The sequence below is a fragment of the Protopterus annectens genome, chromosome 2.part1 (genome assembly GCF_019279795.1).
Source record: "Protopterus annectens isolate FY-2018-M chromosome 2.part1, PAN1.0, whole genome shotgun sequence".
Lineage (NCBI taxonomy): Eukaryota > Metazoa > Chordata > Ceratodontiformes > Protopteridae > Protopterus > Protopterus annectens.
Window position 1 is genome coordinate 1,059,182,307 of NC_056729.1, and position 23,944 is coordinate 1,059,206,250.

A 23,944-nucleotide genomic window follows, 5' to 3' on the forward strand; every position below is an offset into this window, starting at 1 on the left:
TGCTCGAGGACTTGGTTTGGACACTCAGCTGAGGACATAACCCTACAGCTGTACCACTGTGGATTATTACTGGGTGATCCACAGGGAGATAGCTATAGAGACTTCCACACCCTGGACTGAGTGTGTTCCCCTGTGTGGTCTGAAGGGCAATTATACTTGATGCAGAGAGGTCTGCATCTGGAAATACTGTATGTATCCATTTGTATTCCAAGTGCATGTCCCTCTCCAGTGTCAGTGATGGGGAATCAGGCTCCTTGATTATTGGCCCAGTGTGGGGACAATACATATTGGTGGCCGTCACATATTGGTAGCAGTGGTGGGAATCACATCATACACACCTGCTCAAGGGATATGAATCTCTTTTCCTAATTAAATATAACATGTTTAAGGGATATGTTTGTATCACATAGACTACCACTTCTGTCGAACATGAAGCAAATTATTTTCCTTATTTATTTAAATACAATTTGGATAAATGAATGGGTAACCACAAATTTACCCCTGTCCCCCATGGATAGGGGAAACATAAATGATGCAACATATCCTTGTTCTTCCCATCTCTTGGTTATTTGTATGCAAAATATAAGGGCTATAAAGTACCACTGGAATGTTAGTCTAGGCTTTCTAATATCCTCACATATCAATAGCCTATGCACTTATGACCAAGTGATGCATATCAGTTTGCTAGAAATTAAATAGGCGGTTGTTTACAGACATGCCTGGTGTGCTGTGCTATCAGACTTCATTAAATGAGTAAATAACAACAGTGAATTTGCAAAAGCTGGCTGTTTCAGTGAAAGTGGTGAAAAAAGGCAAGATTCTTTCTTACAAAATACATTTTTCTTATTGTTATTGTTGTCTGTGTTCATGCAACCAAGTATTTGAAGGGCACTTAAATGCTTCATGTGGTACAATTTTGGAATCAGTGTGATGCCTCTGATTCTAAACCAATCTTGAAGAACAAGTAGAAATTAACATATAAAGCAGTATTCACAAAGATACTCTGTACAGTATGAAAAATAAATTACATACAGCAAGGTGCACCCCCTAAGAGGTCACACATTGCAGCAAAAATGTCTTGCTTGCAAATATCAATTTACTCAGTAATGGCCTGCAATATGTCTCTACAGTTAGAGAAGTTTAGAGAACCAGACTTCTCTCCTTGAACCCAAAGTAGTTAATCTATATGTGTATGTATACTAATCAAACAACCTTTTTCACTGAGTATGAAACTGGAAGGTTTTAGTGTTTAAAATAAAGAACATAAGAATAATCCAGATATGCTCATCTCACCTCTGACTGAGTGATGCAGTGTTGAGCACTGTACTATATATGAAGTACCTCTATGCTTTTAGTTCCTCCTACCCACTCATATATGGCAGTTGTCTAATTTAATTTTATTTATTATTTATTTACATTTGTTTACCGGGTAGTGTCCACTGGACAAAAAGTCCTTTTTCAGTGGAGACCCAGGGGGAAAAGTTCCAATGAACATAGTTACACAACATATATAGAAGCATAAAAAAGCTTACAAGTTACAAGAAATGCGGGTATTACAAATAAGACAGTAAAAACATAGTGAATAGCATAAAACATAGTAAATAGGATAAAATGAAATTACAGGACAGTAAAAACATTGATACAATATAAACATTTAACAATTTACAATATTATTTTTTTTACAAAAGTAAGAAAAAATAATGACAATAATAATAATAATATTTATTGATAATAACAATTAACCTACACATAGGCCCCCACATTTTCCAAGTGTTATGCTTTTTTAATGATAGTCCACTTTTTTGTGGTCTATCTACTTGGAATGGTCATTTTATTTATGAAACATTTATCTGGTGATAAGTAGTAGTCCCGAAGTTTAAGTCACCTTGCCAATTAACTCTTCTTTTCTCTCTGTCTTTATTCTTTTTATTATGCATTGAACTCAAAACAAAATATGTTATATAATCACATGCTCATAATACATACAATGCCTAGTATATGCACAAGCCTGTTATATAAGCCATAACAATCCATAATAATATACATCCCCTAAGGCATCCCTCACATATACATAAAAACATTACATATTACTCGTTTGATCTTGCATCATAACACAGGATGGCACATGTCCCACAACTCCCTGTCTATTTTTAGTCCTGTCACTAATTACCTAACCCCCAACATTTAATTAAACCTCCATCACTAATTCCCAAAATGATTCTGCCTCAATAACTGGGACTTCTTGAATGCTTGCAGTGCTACACTCACACCTCACTACAGTAACATTCATCTCCCATCCCCTTCCTTATTTGTACATTTACCTTCTCCACGTCCATGCAATATTTTCCATCTCTGTTCCAGTTTCTTCTCCTTTCCCTTAACTCACTCCTTATGTACCATGTCGTTCTTCTCCATGTACAAGCTCCTTCTGCCATATATACTAAATGTTCCTGCCATATATACTAAATGTTCCAGTCATTTCCATACTCAAGCAATCATCTTCTTTGCCTCACCTGCTGCTAACTTCATTTCCACTTACTCTTTCTACTTCCAGTCATCACCATACAGGTCCCATCCATCAGGAATAGTTCAAGAAGCTTATTCCATTCTTGCTTTGCCTGGTCCCAAACAGATATTTCCTTTTGTGCATAACTACAACATATGCAATTGGTCTGTATTTTCAGTCCACATTTCTAGCATTCTGCCAAAGTGCCCTCCTCCATCCTTTCTTGAATATTTTAATTGGGTGTTATACCACCTTTATATCATGCAGTCATAGAAACCAACCACAGGCCCAATTTGCCTCAACACATTTGCCATTTTTCAAACTTCCTTTTATAGGATCTCCTCTTTCAGTACTCATCTTCAACAAAAAAGTATTCCAACAATTTGCTCCTATACTCCTCTGTCACGTTAGATCCAAACTGCCTATAAGTCCTCCAATCCTGCCTTTTTAAAGATTTATCTAGCTTCCAAAAATATCCTCCTCTCCTTAACCACTATCATTTCTATGCCTTCCTTCCAAATTACACTTTTACTGTTCTTTAGCCTTTTTGAACAGTCCCCTACAAAGCAAGCAATACCCTTTATTAACTCCATATTTCTTCTGTAACTGTGTGGAAGTTGACCAGGTCGCCACACCTACATCTCCCTATGATCATCAGTAGTGTGTATCCCTAGCTGTGCAACAACCTTTCTATTTCTTCTAGGATGCTCCCTCAAACCCAGTCTTCTTTATTTCTTAAATCTGTCCTTCTACCCAGATACATCCACAACATTACATCTGTATCACTGTTTATCTTCTATAAGTTCCTGCACATCCCACTTTCATCCCAGATTTCCATAAAACATTCTCCAGTGTCTCATTTTCTAATTCTGTCATCATGTGATACATTTCATTCCATCAGTCTGACTCAGCTGGTGAGTTTTGATCCACTTGTCAGATCCAAGCTGGCAAAAGTAGTGCTCCAGCATGATCTCCTCAAGCATCCCCTTCCACAGTGCACCTGTCCTCATTAAACTAGCTTCCCTCAGATCATGTTTGTTGTCATTGCATTTGGACAGCTAAGTCAGCCATCTGTGCAGCTAAGTGCTCCACTGCCTTTCTTAAAAGTTGATATTTGCTCTACAAAATTGTTGTTGCCTTTCTATTTACTTTTGATGCCATTTATGGTGGCTTTTCTTGCTGTTTAAACTTTAGATAGGTTTAGAACTGTAAGCTCCACCATCTTTGTCATTGATGTCTTCTTTCTGTCAGCTCCACTGGTCTGTGTGCATCTCTTTACAATATTTTGTGTGCTTTATATTTAATATATATATATATATATATATATATATATATATATATATATAATTGCTATTAATGCACTGATACTTATATATAAATGTATTTCAAATCGATTGGCAGGAATATCTATGGCTAAAGTATCATTGCATTAACAATGACAACAGTACATTGACACCTAACTGCACATGCTCAGAGGATTAACTCCAGAGCAGGTAAAATCCAAAATAAGTGTTTTTACCCAGAGGAAAAACATAATGCAATCCCCATGTACGGTTTTTGTATTATTAATAATGTAACTCTTCTGGATCATAGGTTTAGAATGTACATACAGTCACTTAAATGAAGATCTAGTTTTATATTTATTTTCCAAATCAGTAATAATATCACTAGCTGCTTGGTCAAACACAAATTGGTTTGTAACTGGACTATTAAAAACATTTGATGTGTTTATCCAAATGCAAGCCAAAAACGCTGCCATCAAACATAAGGTGCACCAGCATATGTATGAGGTTAGAAAAAAGAATTAAACTAATGCTTATGACAGGCATTCAATTAAGTGTACTCAGAGCAGATTTTTACTTTGGGTGTTGAAACAAGTAGATCCCAATCTCGAGGTGGGGGGGGGGGCAATGGGAGACATTGTTAGAATATCTGGAATTGTTTTGAAAGTTGAGACTTAATGGCAATGTCTCACCAGATTTTAATGACCAGATCTCCCTAGCTCTGGTCTTGAAAATGAGAGCAGCAACATTATAAGATTGATTTAAAGGATGAAATGAGCTGTTGTGACTCACATTGTTTTTGGTTTTGTATTTGGATATACAATTCAAAGTTTTTAAACATAATTAAAAGTACAAATTAAAAAAAATATATAATGTTATAAGATCTTATAACATTTAATATCATTGTTTTTGATTATTTGAATAATGTTAGGTTATTTTGATTGATTTTTTTATTTCTAATTCATATACGTGTATTTTATTTTTATTTGTGTTAATACAACAGGGAATCAGTGACCTGATCGTTTAAGCTCATTGGAAGGAATGTAGTAGGAAGTGATGCAGTATCTAGTTTTGATGAATTGTCTAAAATTTTGTATATATATTGCCTTTTAGAAATATGTTTATTATTTTGATGAAGTCTTACCTTAAGATGAAAGTGCTAAATAAATCTAATAAATGTTGTCTTATTTTACATTCTTCAGAGACTTGACTCTTCAGAATCTTGAATCTGCTAGATAAGATTCAAGCTGTAAAGAAAAAAACTGGTTTCAATCTATATTGACAATGATAGCCGTAATATTTCCACCACAGAAGAAAAAACAGTCAAGCGATTAGTTCTGTCAGTTTTTGTTGCACTTTGTTGTTTCCTTTGTGTTCTAAACATAACATCCTATTCAATAAAATTATACTTTGGTAAATGTATACCTATTTTGCCTATTTTATACATGTAATTTGCATAATACAGTACATAAAAAAGGTGGATTTTCTTAACCCCCCCCAAAAAAAAAGACAGGTTGAAGGGCTGCCACAATATGACAAAAGTGAGTTGTTTAGAACTTAGTTGCAATAATACGTAATTACTCTTTTATGATGGCAGAAAAGTGAATTTCAGTCCTTTGCACTGGTTGCAGGTATGGTTTGTCCTGCAAAAATCTCACTTTTTCTTAAAAGGTGTTCTACTTTCATAACTGAAAATGTGGCAACCGTACCCAGTGATGCATTTGCCTTTGGGTGCCATTGCAGATGCATTTTCTTGTGGTTATTAGTTTTGGTTTGTGCTTCTGTTTTCCAACTTTTTCTGGTTATTTGTTGATAGAAGACTTTGACAGAAAGGATGGACAGTGCCAGCACTTGAAACATTCATTAATATAACTAAAGGTATCCAAGAAATAGACTTTGGTGGAGACCCTAAAGAGTGAGAATAACAGTATCACTTATCAGACTACCCATTATCAGTTTCCTAAATGTAAGGATAATTAATTTGTACAATATAATAATCATTCCTTTTTTATGAAAATCTGTATTTTCTTTCTTTCTTTTCTTTTTGCCCTCATGAACCTTGGTAAACAACTGCAAAAGTTCATATCTTTGCATTGTATCCACATAGACTGTCATTAGCTTAACAAAGGGACAGACATAGACCTATGCAGTTTCTGCACAGTATTAAAATATTATCTAACAAAGGTCTTATAATTAAAGAAAGGCTATATCAAGACAGAGGCCAAATTAGAATTAGATGCAGAAGACCTAGATCGATTAAACTCTGGTGAAGCACTAGGCTCATAAATTACTGAAATCTCTGAGCCTAGCATGACCTCATGGCATACCAATATGGGTATCATTGAAGGTGCAGATAAAGTTGTACTTTTTGACATTATCAAAGTTGCTAAGGAAAACCTTGGTATTTTTGTTTATGCCTGCATAGCCCTGTTAGAAGGAATTGTTTGAATAATGACGTCCTCGTCAGAACTATTGTTAGAATTAAGGATTTTCCAGTTTTTAGCTGTTTTATACCTGGTTTGGAGATCCAACATTGTTGTGTTTAACGACCATATCCTTCTTCTCCTGTTTCATATTGAAGTCCTTACCAGTCATTATATAAAATTATGAGTAAAAAAGCAAAAATGTTTAAAAAAATAAAAAACGTTGCTAACATGATTGTGGCATTGAAAATGGGTAATAGCTTACCACTGTCAAACTATGCAATTTTATGATGACTGAATATCTTGTAGGAAAGAACAAATTGTTGGTGTGAAATTATTCAGACAATGATGCAGAATAAGAATCCCTAAAATACTGGCTATATATCAATGCTTTGTACATGGGCTCACCATGAGTAATCGTATTTCATTTAATTGATATGCAGTTATCAAACCCAAAACAGCTAAATCCTTGGGAGGTCACTAGTCAAAATGGCAACACTCCCAAGAATGACAAACAGAAAAACATTTTTGCAGGGGGAAATGGGGGCAGGCCTTCACATCCTCAAACTATATGTGTACTAAGACCAAAATTGAATAAACTTGGAAAAGACGGAGGAAGCAAGAAAAAAAATCAACACTTGCTTTCTTGCACTTCTCCAATTATGGCTGCCATGACAGGGCACTGCCGGTCTTTTAGGTTTGAAGTCCTGAGCATTGATCAAGTCTCTGGTGAGAAACAGTAGTGCTCTCCTTGTGAACTAATGAAGGTTCCATGGAATGCTGGCACAAGACCAGTGTAGTTTTCACTGGGAAATAAGAACTGCTGATAAAACTCTGATCAAGTTAGAAAAGCATAGAAGGTAGGTCAATGCAAATGTTATGACTCCTTGAAACAGTGACCTTTTCCAAAAAGATCTTGTATGAACATGGAGTAGAATATATGGATCTTTAGTGCAAATCAAGAATAAAATATACAGAAGTAATGTAAGGAATTATTATGAAAGTACTTCCCTCTAGTAATGGCCAAATCATGAACAGAAGAAAACACAACTCTGTAGGATATGCAGCATTTTATGGATAGTCACAGCTGTGGCTTGTAACTAAACCATACCATGAAGGTGTGTATACCGACCCATTTTGCTGAGAAATGATACTTTAACTAATATGCATGTTTGTGAGTCTTCCTCTGCCTCTTGTTTTGAAAGTTACTTGTGTATTATCTCTGCTGTGACATCCTAATACCAACTATATTATAAAGACAACAAGCACCACAGCATCACACTGGCTATCATGAGCTGTTATAATAATCTGCCACATCAGCCTGTAGAACCAGCTAACATGTGAGGTACACAATAGGGCACTGGCAATACATATGTTCATGTGCTACACTTGCAATGTGTCACCCCTGAAAAGGGACACATGTCCAGTGGGCTTACCTGGTTAATAAATAAAACATGACTTATACTGGTAATGGCATACAGCCCTAGTACAGTAACAAATGATTAATCTATATATATATATATATATATATATATATATATATATATACATGCTACTGTTCATGGTCTATAACTATAATATAAGGTTGGTTGTCCATAAATTCCAGAACTATCCAGTGACTTCAGTGGAAGTAATAGTCACAAAAAACAATAAAAGCATTTGTCCAAGGAATTTGGAAATAGTGATCACCTATGAGATTGCTGAAAATGTACATTCAATCTTGGTTAATATGACACCCTCTGGCAATTAGTGCAACGAAATAAATGGCTAACAATTTTCATTTTGTAATTTCAGACTGTTACTCCTCACAGTCTCTATTTGCTTATTGTGTCACTCAGCATGTCACTTAACAAAGCAGTGTTTCTGACTTACCCTTGAAAATATGCGGTTGTGTTTAGTGAGTTTTCCAACTTAAAAATAAATAAGATAAGTGATACTAGCCCTTTCTAATACAAAACAGGCATTACAGATGTGATCTGATATGTTACTGGCCTGCAGCAGAGTCTTGTTTAGTTTCATTTGCCAATGATAGCACATCCATTTTTTATGTTTGCCTGGCTTTAAACATCTGCATTTTATCCGTAGCTTAAGCTCCTAACCTCCCTCCTTATCCTTTAGGTAAGGTGAACAAGAAGTGAACAGTTGGACAGCTGGAATATTGTGCAGATTAGTGATGAGGAATATCAGATAATTAAAGTTTGACAAAGAATTGAACAAATCTGTGAATGCATTCTAGTTTTAATTTAAAAGTTATGTATTTATATTTTAAAATACTATTGGGTATGTAAAGTTAGTGTAAAAGAGAAGTAATCTTTATGGTGTTGTCAGCCTCCTAGTACAGTGCATGCAATTATTTTTATTGATTTGATAAATGCGAACGGTGTGGGCAGATGAAATATTCAAAAGTATAGCAATTCATATGCACAAGCAGGCTTAATTAATAACTTACACAGAGAAGTAGGGCAACATGGCTCATAAATATGCTTGTGACTCCTGATAATTTGAGATTATTCTGAACCAAAGTCCTGTATGTCAGATATGTACCTAAAATAATTTCATGACGATACTAAGGAGAAAGCACAGCAGCCTTCACTCTAAGAATCTTGACCTAGAAACAACCTGCATGCACTTAGATTACAATTTCTGGTTATTTTGACTTTAGAGACATAAAATAATCTGTGCTGCACTGTATGTAGAGTGATTCATTTCTCAAGTTCCAGTATATTTTTGACATTTGCAACAAATGCACAAATGTTTTAACCCTGTATTTTAGATATCCAGGATTACTATCGTACCCAAATACTGATAGATCTAGTTGGTGAGAGATGAGACTGAGCTATTTCTTGTCCCAGAAAAAAAAGGTGGCAGAGTTTCATTTCAAGACTGCCACGTGGGGAAGGTCCAGTAATAAGACTGGCACTTGTCCCTTTCTGAGGAGGGTAGTCCTTATATGTGCAGTTGTGTCATGTGAGAAAACATGAAAAAATGGTGAATGTCTGAGATTTTAGGATAAAAATGTTACGATGCCTTTTACCTTGCACCTAGCTGCTGCTTTGACGCTGCGCATCGCGCTCGCTGGCTTTCAGATAAGAAATTATTATCTCTGTTTACTATTTTTTTTAAAAAAAAACTAAAAAAATCTAGTTTTTAAGAGTAATAGTAAAGTGTGTGAGTGGGTTTAGATTTGGGTTTCCTTTAGATAGGTTACTTAGTTTAAACCATAGGGTACAGAGTTTTTTGCCTACCACCCCCTACTTGAATACTTTGGCTAAGAAATTGTTGTAGTCTGGAAACTGATGGATATCCCTATCTCCCAACTTATCTCTCTCTCTCTTGATGTGAGACTTGAAGGACCTGCCACTATCTCCACCTGTTCCTCCTCCTCTCCCTGTCCTGTCCCGGGCGGGAGAAGAAGCTGACCTGATGATTGTTTAGGAGCCGATTGCCAGAACCCCGTTTTTCTCGGTCGGCACCGTTTGCTCGACTCCATCCGATCGACTCTCCCTCGCCCTCCATCGGCTCGATTGATCCGTCCTCGAGAATCGTGCCTTGCCTTCCTGTTTCGGGGATTCTTCCCATTTCCAGAGGTGACTGGCAAGCCCTCCCCCCCTTCTGAGGATGAGAGTTTTTGCTGAAGGCATTTGGTGCCCGTCCTTCCTAGGACCATGGACAAGATGGGAAGCACATTTTTTTTTTTCAGCTTTTTTCTCCATCGCCCTGAACTAATTTGACTCTTTTTACACGTTTACAGAGGATCTAGTCAGATTGTGAACTCGCCCATGAGGCTGAGGGATAACCTCCTTGGCACTTTTCAGCACTCCTGAGAGGAGGCCCGACTGTCCTGCTCTGGAGGCAGTCGGGTCGCTTAGCTTTATACCCTCAGGCCGTCTGCCACCACCAGGCGTCAACTGATACAAGCAGGGATTACACCCCCAGGGGCGCAGTGGCGATTTGCCCCCGGTCTCCTATATACTTTCCTCCATTTCGAAAGCAAACAACCTTCAGAGGACTATTATTCTCATTGCCCGTTCTGGCCTCGTCAAATTTGCAGTAAGTGGAAATTTTTGTCTTCTGGGCGAGTCACATCAGTTGGACCCCACTCTAATAAATTGAGTATATGTTGCACAAACTAGACGCCCATAGACAACTCAGATTTGCTTTTGCTGACAGCAGAAAGGGTCTTGCAGTTCTGAAACAAACTCTTTAAACCACATACATTTATATCTCATTACAAAGTGGACAGGGTTTCTTATGTCCACCATTACCACCATGTGGAGTGTTCATCTCGCTTGGTTATTACACTCTCCACCCTTCCCACCCTTATTACTATCATATTCTGGGTATGTTTGTATATTTTCCTGTAATAGTTGCATAAAGTCAATTATTTTGCATCTGAAACACCTTAATATTGTTCAAAACAATAGAAACCACTCAAATTCTACAAGAAAGTGCTTTTATTGGTACTTAGATATTATTGCAACCAGGTTCTAAATGACTCACTCTGCAGCTGTGCATGGTAGGGATGGGTAAACAGCATGACTGTAAGGAAAACTGCTATTTTCTTATGGTGTGAGCTGGATATAAATGGTTTGCGGATAGTAGTCAAAGTACCACATTTAAACATGAAAGCCCGACTGATTTTTTTCCCCCTTCTAATGTCGTACAGGCACTTGGAGGTTTGAGACTAGGATGGATGTTGAGCGTATCGGGCTTTGTGGTTTAAAAACACATCCTTTTTGCTCATTACTGTAGTTACATTGAATTATTTTTGTTGTATATAATTGACATTGAATTATTTTCTAGCATATTAGTTTCTTTGCTATCCTTGCACTCAAAACATTGGAGCAGCTGGGTTGCTGAATTTATTCATCTGCTCGCTGCAGTAAAAGACCTGGCACGCAATTACGGCTTGGAAAACGCATGACTGTTTCTTCTTCTGTGGTGGAAATCTTACGGCTATTGCTGTGAACATAGATTCAAAACAGTCTTTTTTCTTTTCAGCTTGAGCTTCATGCCAAATGTATTCTGCTAGGTAAGATTCAAGCTGTAAAGAAAAAAGACTGGTTTCAATCTATATCGACAATGACAGAATGACAGCCGTAATATTTCCACCACAGAAGAAAAAACAGTCAAGCGATTAGTTCCATCAGTTTTCATTGCACTTTGTTGTTTCCTTTGTGTTCTAAACATAACATCCTATTCAATAAAATTATACTTTGGTAAATGTATACCTGTTTTGCCTATTTTATACATGTAATTTGCATAATACAGTACATAAAAAATGTAGATTTTCTTAGCCCCCCCCTCCCCCCAAAAAAAAGACAGGTTGAAGGTAGAGTTGCCACCTGTCCAACTTTGCGAGGGACAGTCCCTCTTTGTGCAGTTGTGTCCTGACAAAAAATTTAAAAAATGGCAAATGTCCTGAGATTTTAGGACAACATTTTATGTAATAGTTACATAAAACAGTTATTCTGTATCTAAAATACCTAAATGTTATAAGAAACAGAATAAGCAACTAAAATGCTACAATAATAAGCTTTTATTTAGGCAAAAATTTAAGTTATATCCTTTGTACTGACCGTGGGTATGTGTCGGCCTGTAAAATCTGATGTTTGTACCAAAAATGTCCCACTTTGGCCATTTGAAAAGGTGGCAACCCTAGTTGAAGGGCTGCCACAATATGTCAAAAGTGAGTTGTTTAGAACTTAGTTGCAATAATACGTAAGTACCCTTTTATTTTGGCAGAAAAGTGAAGTTCAGTCCTTTGCACTGGTTGCAGGTATGGTTTGTCCTGCAAAAATCTCATTTTTCTTAAAAGGTGTTCCACTTTCATAACTGAAAATGTGGCAGCCGTACCCAGTGATATATTTGCAATGCACGGGTACACAGAGAGCACAAGCTCAGCAAAGTAAACAAAAGTATCACAGACATGCACGGAGTGTGTGCAGAGGCATATACTTGCTCAGGCTGGGCAGAGAGGGCATTACACTGTTTACTAGCCAAGAGAAGGAAGAAGTAAAGCAGTTTAAAATCCCCTACTTTCTGATGGCTATGTATAACATTTGTCCGTCAGTCCTGACAATTTCAAATGATAGGGGTGAGGGGAGGTGAAACAAATAATTATACTGGCTGTCAGGAGCTTGATAGTTATGAGGGAGATGGTAAAACATATTTAGATACCAGAGTTTTGTAACATGATACAATGTCTATTTTATTATACACTGACATTTGACTCTGGCAATTATAGATGTTAGCTGGCATTCATGGGCAGGATTGTAGCCAGAAAATATAATTTTGTAGTAAAAAATCTGATATTCTTGCCATTCCAACCTGATTTGCATTTAAAAGTGTACACATTTCTCCAGATGTTTTCCCTATGTGATTAATAAATGTGCGCATATTTTTTAGCTGTTGTGTCCTACAGCTATAACAAAGGTTACTTTTAGATGAGTATTCCTATTGCTAAGCAGGTTGTGTATAGCTCTAAGTGGCATGCATTAAGAGAGTTCTAGAAATATGCTGGCCTCAATAAGCCACAATATTTCTGAGAAATATTCAGGATGTAATTACTATTCAGACTATAATAAATATACCTGTCTACACTGTTATTCATGAGTGCCAGAAACTCTGAAGCATTGCTTGATGCAGAAATATTGTACAGTGTCATTGTGAATGCGGGTAGCTTTTCTAAAGTGTTTCACACAGCATGATATATAAACTCTAAAGAAAGATATCAAGTCATAATAAATCAGACATGGATGGCCTCTGTATAGGGTTTCTTATGGTATGCAAAGAATGAGTCTTTTGTATGTACTGTTTACAGAGATATGAAGAAGGGCACAGTGTTTTCCAAAAGCTTACCTTTTGCCTTATTTTATATTTTTAAAGTGTTAAAGTTATATCAGTTCTTGAGTATGTACCAAACAGTTATTCAAGGCATTTGGCCTGCTTAGAAACTGCAGGCATGGTGAAATATAGGACACAACATACTGACTCTGTATGGAGACTTCAGTGTTCGTGTGGGGAAAGATGGAGGTGCCAGGAAGGATGTGCTAGGATGAAATGAAACTTCTTGCCTTATACATATCTATTTGCTGGATTGTTCTTCTACTCCTGTAGTATTTATGGACTGTCCATACCAAACACACTGTTCAAAGACAGTAGTACTCACAAGTGCACATGGTACCAGAAAACCTTGGCCTAGAGATTATTGAACCACTCTGTAGTCATATCATCAGACCTGAGGCCATGCCTTCTGCACACTTGGATTACGAGAGGTGCTGATTTGTCATCTGCTCATCTCTTGGTGATACCCTAGGTTAGATGGCCAGGGCAGCAGTTTGGCAGACATAAAAAACAGAGTGTTATGAGGGTCTCCTGAGAATGAGAATGGGATGACTTCAGTTGCCACCACAAGAAGATTGTCTTCTATATAGCTATGAAGGTGCAAGACATGGAATCTGCATGTTCCCTATTCAAAACATCATTAGCCGAGGCAACAGCAAAGAGTTGTGACTAAAATTTAGTCAGTGTTTATCATTTCAGCAACCCACTGTGATAGATGCCAGCAGTGAGGGAAACTATCTAGTTAAACACAAAGTCCTATAATGCAGTGCTAGTGGGGATAGGTCTTTGGATTTGCATATTAGATATAGACAGGCTATGAAGCCAAAAACTGTTGCAGCTGACTTAGTAAAGGCCCAAGGAGTTTGGCAAATCCATAGAAAATGACTTTCAGATGGTATCACAAAGGTTCTAGCAAAAGCTGAGGTGTGGCATATAGTGATAAAGCTCTGAATATGGCCCAGATGGCTCAGGTTCATTTAGAGGCTTAGGCATCTAAGGGGCAGCAGGGGAAGGATGGACGTGCCTGTCCTGGGGACCAGGGCTTACACCTGGATGCTCCTCAGGTTACATCCCTGATGGAAGCTGCAGACAGATATGGGGGCATTGTCTAAAGTGGGAATAGGTAGGGGAAATGGCTGAATCGTCATGGACATGGGAAGGTACACTGCACCTCTTCATTACACAGCTACCCATTGGACACATACAGGCATTTGCAAGGGAAATGGGGAAGTTAGGACTTAACTTAAAAATACCCCTCAGCAGCAATATGATGCGATACCAGGATACCTCGATAGCCTTACCATCCCTGAGCTGGGTCAGAATAAGTATGGGAGGAACAGGATAGCACAGTAGACAAATTGGATGAGGAGAGGCATTGTTGTCAGCCAATAATCAGCTGTGGAGGTGAAAAGGAATGCAGAATAACAGAGTTTCTGGCAAAACCATCTTCTGTCTCAGATGGGAAAATAGAAAAATACTAGGCAGGTGATCCTAAGAATCATAAAATGCCTAGCCATATTCTCCTTTAAGTTGACACATTGAAAAGGTTGTACCTTCCTTTTCAAGCTCTTAATAGTGTTCAACTTCAATTTTGAGGAATACTGTATGATAACCCTGGTGTAAATTTGAGTTTAACCATCCAGTCTTCAGGACTTACCTTATAAATTAGTTAAAGGAGTACTTTGTTTGACCTGTAGTGGTAACATTCCATAGGCTGACATTACACTGAGTTATGGAACAATCTTTTCAGTGAGTCTTGTTTATTTGTTGTTTGTAGATTTAATTCCTTAGTACAGGGGTTTGTAGAACCACTGGCAGTGAAAGAGGACGTCAGATAGGACTGGATCTTTCATGGCTAAAATAGAGAGAAAATGTCATTTTACAGCAGTCTGTAGGCTACTAAAACTAAGGAAAGATATGACAATCTATCAAGGTAACTAGAGACACTGAGGCCTTTTAATTAAGGGATTGAGGCCTTTTAATTTTATTGGTGTCAATGAAGTCCTTGTGTATATGTGGACAGGCAACTGAAGGGGTTACTGGGGAAAATATTTCATTTTGGTGTCAATAAAGTTTCCATGCATACATGGGCAAACTACTTATGGGGTCATTGGGAAGAATGTTTCATTTTGGTGTCAATAAAGTTTCCATGCATACATGGGCAAACTACTTATGGGGTCATTGGGAAGAATGTTTCATTTTAGTGTCAGTGGTTCCCTCTTTGTGATCTTATTTTTTATTGTGAATTTTCCCATATCTGGATGCCTTTGCCTGTATTTCTCTTTGGGTCTACATCAGAACATCGAAGTATTAAAACTTTGAATGTTATGATATTGAACACTATTCAGTGAACGCTAAAAACAGCGAAGCTGCAGAACAGCTAATTCTTTCCTTGGGAAAGAATTCGGTTGGCCGTTTCTGTGGCTTCGCTATTCTTAGCACTATGGTGGAAAGTTACGGGTTGGGTTCAGGTAAGTGTGAGATTGTTTGTACATTAGGGTTAGGGGTGGGTTAAGTGAGTTAGGGTTAGGGTGTGGGTTAGGCGTGTGTGCGATAGTGACAGACTTTAGGGTTGGGGCGGTTTAAGTGAGTTAGGGTTAGGGCGCAGGTTAGGTGACTGTGCGATAGTGGTGGACCTTAGGGCTAGGGTTTGGGTTAAGGTAAGTGGGTAGATAGTAGTGTATGTTTAGTTTAGTGTAGCATTAAATGTAGGAATTTAAGTGTATGTGTGTGGTTGCTGTTTGTTTGATGTGCTTGTGTTGTGTGTATGTGTTTCGGAGCAGCGAATTTTCTCCATGGGAAAAAATTTGCTGTTCTGAATGTTCGATATTTTCATGTTTAGATGTTTTGGGGCTGATGAAATAGCGTTCACTATTTTCATCTTTCGATAATGTGATATAAACACTTTCTCTTTGAGTATCTTGGAGGCTGCCTTTTATGGTTGATTAATTTAGCTTTCTTCTCCCCTGCATAAATATTGCGCCATATCCGATCTCTCTTTCTTTCCCATGTCCATAGTTCTTTTTTATACCTTTCAAAAGTGTCTAGATTTTCTTTATATTTTTGCACTTCCTCAGTTGCTTCTTTATGCAAAAGGCCCAAAGTTTCTTGGTCTATATAATGTTTTTTTTTTCATAAATCTGTTGTATTAATGAACAGAAATTTTTATTTGAAACTTCTGACAGTTTTTCTTGTGGAAGTATTTTTCTTTCCTCTAATTTTACCTCTTAATCTTTTTGTATATCTCCTGTCTGGAAATTGTGGGCTTCTTGTATAATAGTAACAATACATCATTTTTTTCTTATCTTCAGTAGTCCACTCAATCGTTTTTATGGCTCTTTTTTGGCTTATCAGTTTTTCTAATTTTTGTGAACTGGTACATCCTTCTACAACGGGGAGGGGGGGACATCCTCCCCCTTGGACCTGGCCTATCCCCATTGTAGGAATGTTTCCATGTCTTGAGGATTCTGCGCTGTTATTTTTTCTATTCCTGGCACCAGTGCGCCTATCAGGATTGGGCACTTTTTTTATTCTGGGTTTTGTGCACCTAGCTATCTTTTTTATTTTTTAACCTACTTCTGCACATGATATATGCTATATAAAATATCAGTGTTGTCGTGGTGAGATTTTGTGAAAAACAGGATCCACCTTTTAAAATTAAAAATTCCTGACCACAATTTTAAATTTATGGTTATTGATCATGTTTGCCAAGACATCAGAGGTGGCCCAGTACAATTTAGACTAGAAGAATATGAGTTATATTGGCAGATAAGACTTAATGCGTACCATTTTCCTGGTTTAAATGAACACTGCTCTATTTCAAGTGTCCTTAAATTATTGAGTTTGAAAAGATGATTGCCTTTTGTCAACATTCTCGGATTACAATGTTGATGTTTTTGTATTAATATAGACAATATTTTTAGTCTATACATAACATTTTATCGAATTTCAACTTGTCAGTTGTTGATGATTTGTTATATCCTTAGATATTTATAAATACAGGTCCAGTATATGTTTTTTACATTTAGTTTTTGATTAACTATGGCATTACTGTTGTGCTCAGGTTTTTGAACTTGGCTATATTTGACTTTAAATGTAGTTGCATTGCTTAATTGTTTTTAATTGTTAACAGCATTCCTTACTTGTCCTGTGTTATTTAAATAAGACTACTTTTTACACTGCATTATTGTCTGAGGAAGTTTGCCTAAGAAGGCAAACGAAAAGCGCTTCACATTATTAAAACATTTGTCTTAGTAGCTCGGACTGACGTTTTCGTCATTTCAGCTTTTTGTTTTTTAGTTTTTATATTTCCTTGTTTATGAAGCCCCCCACTTAATTAGTGTTTTAAAGTTTGTATTTTATTTTATAGCCACGTGAATTTTTTCCCAAGGAAAAACTTTGAGGACGTGGCTGTTTGCAGTTTTTCGCTGTATATGTGTCAATTATTATGTGTTCGAAGAAGAGATTCTTCGATCACATAATTTAGACCCGACTTTATCTACCCCTCTATAGACTGGAGAATGTATACTGTCTCTATCTCCCAGGCAAAACATTTCTTGGACTTTATCAACACAAACACCCTGGACCAGATAGTGCAAACTCCAACCAGAGGATCAAACATATTGGCCCTAGTACTCACCAACAGAGCATTGCATCTTCCCTCTCCCATGTCACTTCCTCATTGATGATGTCAGACCACAAAAGTGTCACCCTTGAAATAAAAATCAACCCAGAAAACCCAACTAAGTACTATTCTAAAACAAACTACATCCTATTAAGTGACAGTTTCTCAAAATTCACGGCTCTCCCAAACCCCAAGAACACAGCTACCTATGCAGAATTATTTACTGAAACCCTGTACAAACATGTAAATGGCTGTACTGAGGCTGCCATACCTACCAGAAGTAAGCTCAGATCTAACACCAAAAACAAACCCCACAGGTTGAATCCTTGCCATAACAGGGTATATAACAAAAGAAAAAAGCCATGGCCAAACTCAGAAAAAACTACTCTCATAGAGACAAAAGCCCTCTGATTTAACTAAACAAGAAACTAAGAGGTCTAATTAAGTCCAACAAGGCCATGTGCAAAGTCAGGATAGCCTCCTAGTCTATAGACAATCACAAGGCCTTCTTCAGCTATGTCAGGAACCTTAAAGTTATAACTCAGCAGTGTGCAGAATTGGTGATAAATGGCAGAACCTTCACAGATTAGGGTGAGATAGCAACTGAACTAGGTGATAAATTTAGCTCTAACTTTACCCCCATTACCCCCTGTGAAATCTGTTCTAGCACATCCACCCAACTATCAAAAATGACCAGGTCCTGTTAGCGCTCACTAAGGCCAAAAACACTGCTTCAGTGGGCCCAGACAATATCTCCAGTTGTCTCTTAAATAGTGCCTTTTAGATAGTCTAATACGTGACTTAGCAGGACCATTTGAGGCACTCATCAGTTACAGTCTCAAAACACGTTACGTGTCAGGTGAATGGAAGGCCGTAACAGTCATTTCTCTTCATAAGGATGGTACATCAGTTGACCCTGGAAACTACAGACCCATCAGTCTGACAAGCCTTATATGCAAGCCATGGAACAAATTATCATGGAAATGATCAACAGTGACACTGGCAACATGCAACCACTTGACCCATCCCAGTTTGACTTTGTTAACAGAATGTCATGACTACTCTTTGAGAGGGTCGCCAAGCAGTGAATGAGGGGAAAATGGTGCATGCCTCCTTCCTTGGCCTGTCTAAGTTGTTAGATACAATACTCCACTCAGGTATTGTTGACAAACTCCTGCAACTAGGCATGGATCCCTACATAACTCACTGGATTGCTGGCTGGCTCACAAATAGGATCCAAGAAGTTAGGTTCAGTGACTGTCCACCTCAGCCAGGAGACCGGTCAACAAAAGAGTGTTCCAGGGCTCTGTGTTGGCCCCAGTCCTGTCTGCCATCTATATCTCAGAACTCAAGGTTAATGTTAAAGCCCTCTGGCTTACCAAGTTTGCAGATGACTGTAAATTAGGAGCTATATAGATTCCCTCCATGACATCAACATCCTACAAGAGTATCTAACACAAACAAATGACTGGTGTCAAAGCCATGGATTAAAACTCAATGTGAAGAAATGCATTATAGTGCCCTTTTTTTGAAATTGTCTACCCAAGCTAATTATGACCGATAAAACACCTCTAAGCTGAGCTGATAAGGATTTGAGAACATATGTAGATAGTAATCTTATCTTTGACAAACATGTATTCAAGAAGATAAGAAATCATTCTGTGTTGCCCAACTCTTAAGCAAGGATATGGCATCAGGGTGCAAGGAAGTTATAGTACCTCTCTTCTTAGCCTTATCAAACCCATCATTGAATACAATAATCCTTTTGGTATGCACCTAACCCAGCACTTGCAACAGCTGTAATGCCCTCAAAACATAGTCAGAGTACTCTCTACAGCCGAGTGATGTCTCCAGGCGTTTCTGCAGTTACCTCCTACTGTGCCTCTAGGCGTCAAATATTGCCTGTTCATATTTGCATTAATAATTCTAAAACCATGCTACATACAAGGTGTCAGAATATTTTATCTTGAAGCATACATGATGGCAAACACAACTGTATTGATATACGACCTTTGTCAATTAGTATTTGTTAGAATTGTAAGGTGATAACTTCAGTTGTAAAGGGTAAAGCCACACCCACTTGGAGTTAAAGGTACACACTCAAAAGAGCTGTACTGGAGGGAATGAGTTAAAGGAGGGCAAGATGAGATAGACTGGGAGAGAATTTGAGGAAGATGACATTATACTTAAATACTAGGCATTCTGTCTGCTGACTATAAATGCCCAACAAATAACCAGATAGTGACCAAAGGTGGGAATCAAACCCTGTACCTTGGGCTTATATGCCAACCTCCAGGTCCTTCATCATCCTTCTAAAGTTGGACTGTGTATTGCTTAGAAGAACATAGACAAACCCTGGGATTCAATAAACTCCATGTAGAAGACTATACAGAGTTTATGTGTTTGCACCGTGAGCAGCAGCGCTAATTACATATTCATGCTGTGCACCACTTGTAAACAAGCAAGGTTTTGCTGCTGGCAACAGTGTTGCTGGCCAGAAAACCATGTAAGTCAACATGGATAGCAAATCTGTGTACCTCAGAGCAAACTAGGTTAGCAGCATTGCATGGAATGCCACAGTGATTACCAGGGTTTAACACATAGTAATGTATATGGTCCAAACACCGTACAGGACAGTGTATGCAGTGCAGAGTATTGTGAAATCCCATTCCAGGCATTCTGTGCAAAAGAATGAACACAGGGAAAGAGGACAGGGGAAACATTCTAATGTACATCAGATGTGGGCATATCAGTGGAAGACAGTGGTAGGAGGTACACTAATCCCATATCAATATGGTACAGTATGGACTGCACATTGAAATTGTATATTATGTGACTGTCACACAAGGTGACATAACAATGGAGAAGATGTCTTTGTGAGATAAGCATCCTGAAATGAATAATGCAGAGGACCTCTATCAGGGATGTTATATACAATTTGAGTTGGATGCATATTGTGAAGCTGGGCAAACTGATTTGCCTGAATATGAGTGTAATGTCAGCAGAGATCTCCAACAAGTGGGACACAGTTACAGGCTTATGGACAACATTAAAAGAAGCAGTCACAATCATGGACAGTATCAGAATAATACCACCAGTAATCCAATGTCTCTGACACATATGTGATTTTGAGTGATCACAGATGGTTCTGCACAAACACACATGTACAGCTATCATGACATGTCAGCAATCTATGAGGGTAATCAAGCATACCATCCTGACACTGTAACATCTGCTGGAGGTGTTAGGAGGGACACTGCTATACCTGTATGTGACATTAGGATCACTACAGGCTAGTTGACTGGTGTGCATGACAGATAAAAATGGCACAATCCAGACTGTCACTAGTGTTACCCATGTCATCAATATTATCAGACAGCTATGTATGTACTGTGTGTATCACCAGAACAGGTCTCGCACATGCATCTGGTGTAATATCTTGATGGGTGTTACCATCAGACAGTAATGTTTATGCAACAAAAAGGATACTTAGGTATGTCCAATAAGATTTGTGGTAGCTCACTGTAACAAAAGTGGTACACTTCAGCTACACATCAATGGAAGATGTGTACATGAAGAAGAGTGCATTGTACTCAGTTACTGGTGTGATGAAGGCTGTGAACTATCAAGTTATTATGGCCTTTGATGTGGATTTCCTTCACATACTCAGTAGTTGTGTTACATATGAACAACCAGATCAATAAGATCTACAAGAGAGTAGTCAGCACTGTGGTCACATGCTGGAGGACGTTCCACATACCATCTAACCAAGGACACCGGTGACATGCCAGTTGGTCTGCTTATCGGGTATGATGTCTGTATTATCCTTGAGCTGTGCATTTGTTTTCATAACATAACAAATCCCCCATGTTTTGTTTCATCACATGTTTTGTCATGGCTATGTCATCAGTCTGTGGTGTGTGCTGATACTGTCTATATTATACTAATATCACAGTTGGAGTCAATGATTTCCCACAATCTGAAGTCCTTCAGACAGCTGTTTGGACACAGGATGTATATGTCATTTGTGATGTCTGTGAATGGACTGGAAGGGGCCTAGCAGACAGCCCTGATGTATGGACCTAATCACTGGACCTGAGATATAGTTCACTTCACACATTTTGACATATTTAACTCATTACATCCGAGTGACACTTACAGGTGCATCTGCAGTTACTCCTACTGATGCCTCAAGGTGTCAAATATTGCTTGTTCATATTTGCATCAATAATTCCATAAACATGTCATGTACAAGGATTAAAAAGTTTTCATCTTAAAGATTACACAATAGCAGACTCAACTGCATTAATATTTGACCATTGTCTAGTGCAGCAGAATAGACATTAACTGCTGTTTTTATGAAATTAATTGATATAGATATAATTTTAACATTTTTTCTAAATATTTCATCAACTAAGTAACCCAGACAGAACTCCTTATCTCAAATGATAGTTCTCAGCTAGATAAATAAAATGCTGCTGGCTCTACATGTGCAACTTGAGTGGCTGCTTAGATATTTTAAGTTGTTTACAAAATATTACAAGTGTAATAGTTATTGACTTTACTGTGACTTATACTAAATAAAACCACACTGGTTGCCAGAATGTCACCAATGAGTGACTGTAATACTCCAAATGTCACAAAAAACACTTTTATTACATCCAAGGAACTGATACGTTAAGCACTTTCACCCTGCAAAATTGGGCTTCATCAGAACATATTACTAATGGAATACTGTAGTTTAAATACAAAACTTGGTGCCAAAAGTTCCCTTAAAGACATATACACATAAATGTAGTGCATTAAAACATTGTTTATGAAATTATTATAAATAGTATGTATAAAAACTAACTACTCATATATGTATACAATATAAACAATATAAAATGCAAATACATTCTATGCCCCAAACTGCTATAATAACCTACTTAGGATTGTATTAATTTAAATACTAATGTGAACAAACTGAGCTCAATAATACATTATAATAAGTAAAAATTATTAAAAATTCATAATAAAAATTCATATTAAAAATGAGCTTAGACTATTAAAATGTGTGCACATGAGTCCCATAATTAAGTATAAATATATACCTACAATAATAATATATAAACTATAAATCATTAATGTTGAGTTATAAGATGTACCTTTAAAAATAAATAATTTGGTCTTGCATATAATAATAAAAGCATCAAAATAATGTCTACAGGTATATTGTCTTTTGAACTACCATAATTTGTGTATGAGTGTAAACAGAATTACAGAAAAACAGGACAACTTATGGTGGATGACATCATTACTGAATGTTGGAGAGAAGATGGTGGGAGGCTTGCATGAAATGGATGTGTAGGCTTGTGGAAGTGTCAAAATACTGTTAATGCATGTAAATGGAGTAGCAACTGTCAGATACAGTTATGCTCTTCTGGCTGGATAGACACACACACACACACACACACACACACACACACACACACACACACACACACACACACTCACTCACTGACTGCAGTTAGACTAGAACCCCTATCGAAGTAAATTACACCAACTAGAGAATGTTGTATTTAAGGCAAGTGCTAAAGCTCAAGTCTGACATGGAGAATATCAGACATCACTTTATAGTGGATGACATCAGCAGTCTGGAGAGGAGAAAATGCTAATAGCAGTGTCGCACATGCTGTTGTAAAATACACTCTGTAATGTCAAGCAAGGGTACACCCCCCCCACACACACACACCACTTAACTGCTGCAAGCAAAACCCCTACCTATGTAGGTTTACAGACAAGAGAACACAGTACTTTAAGCAAGTGCCACAGTATAAGTCTGACTCTTACAAGGCTGCAGGACAACTTATGGTGGATGACATCATCACTGAATGCTGGAGAGAAGATGGTGGGATGCTTGCATGAAATGGATGTGTAGGCTTGTGGAAATATCAAAATACTATTAATGCATGGAAATTGAGTAGCAACTGTCAGATACAGCTATGCTCTTCTGGCTGGATAGACACACACACACACACACACACACACACACACACACACACACACACACACACACACACACACACACACACACACACACACACACACTGACTGCAGTGAGAACAGAACCCCTGCCTAAGTAAACTACACCAACTAGAGAATGTTGTATTTAAGGCAAGTGCTAAAGCTCAAGCCTGACGTGGAGAATGTCAGACAGCACTTTATAGTGGATGACATCAGCAGAGTCTGGAGAGGAGAAAACTCTAATAGCAGTGTCCCA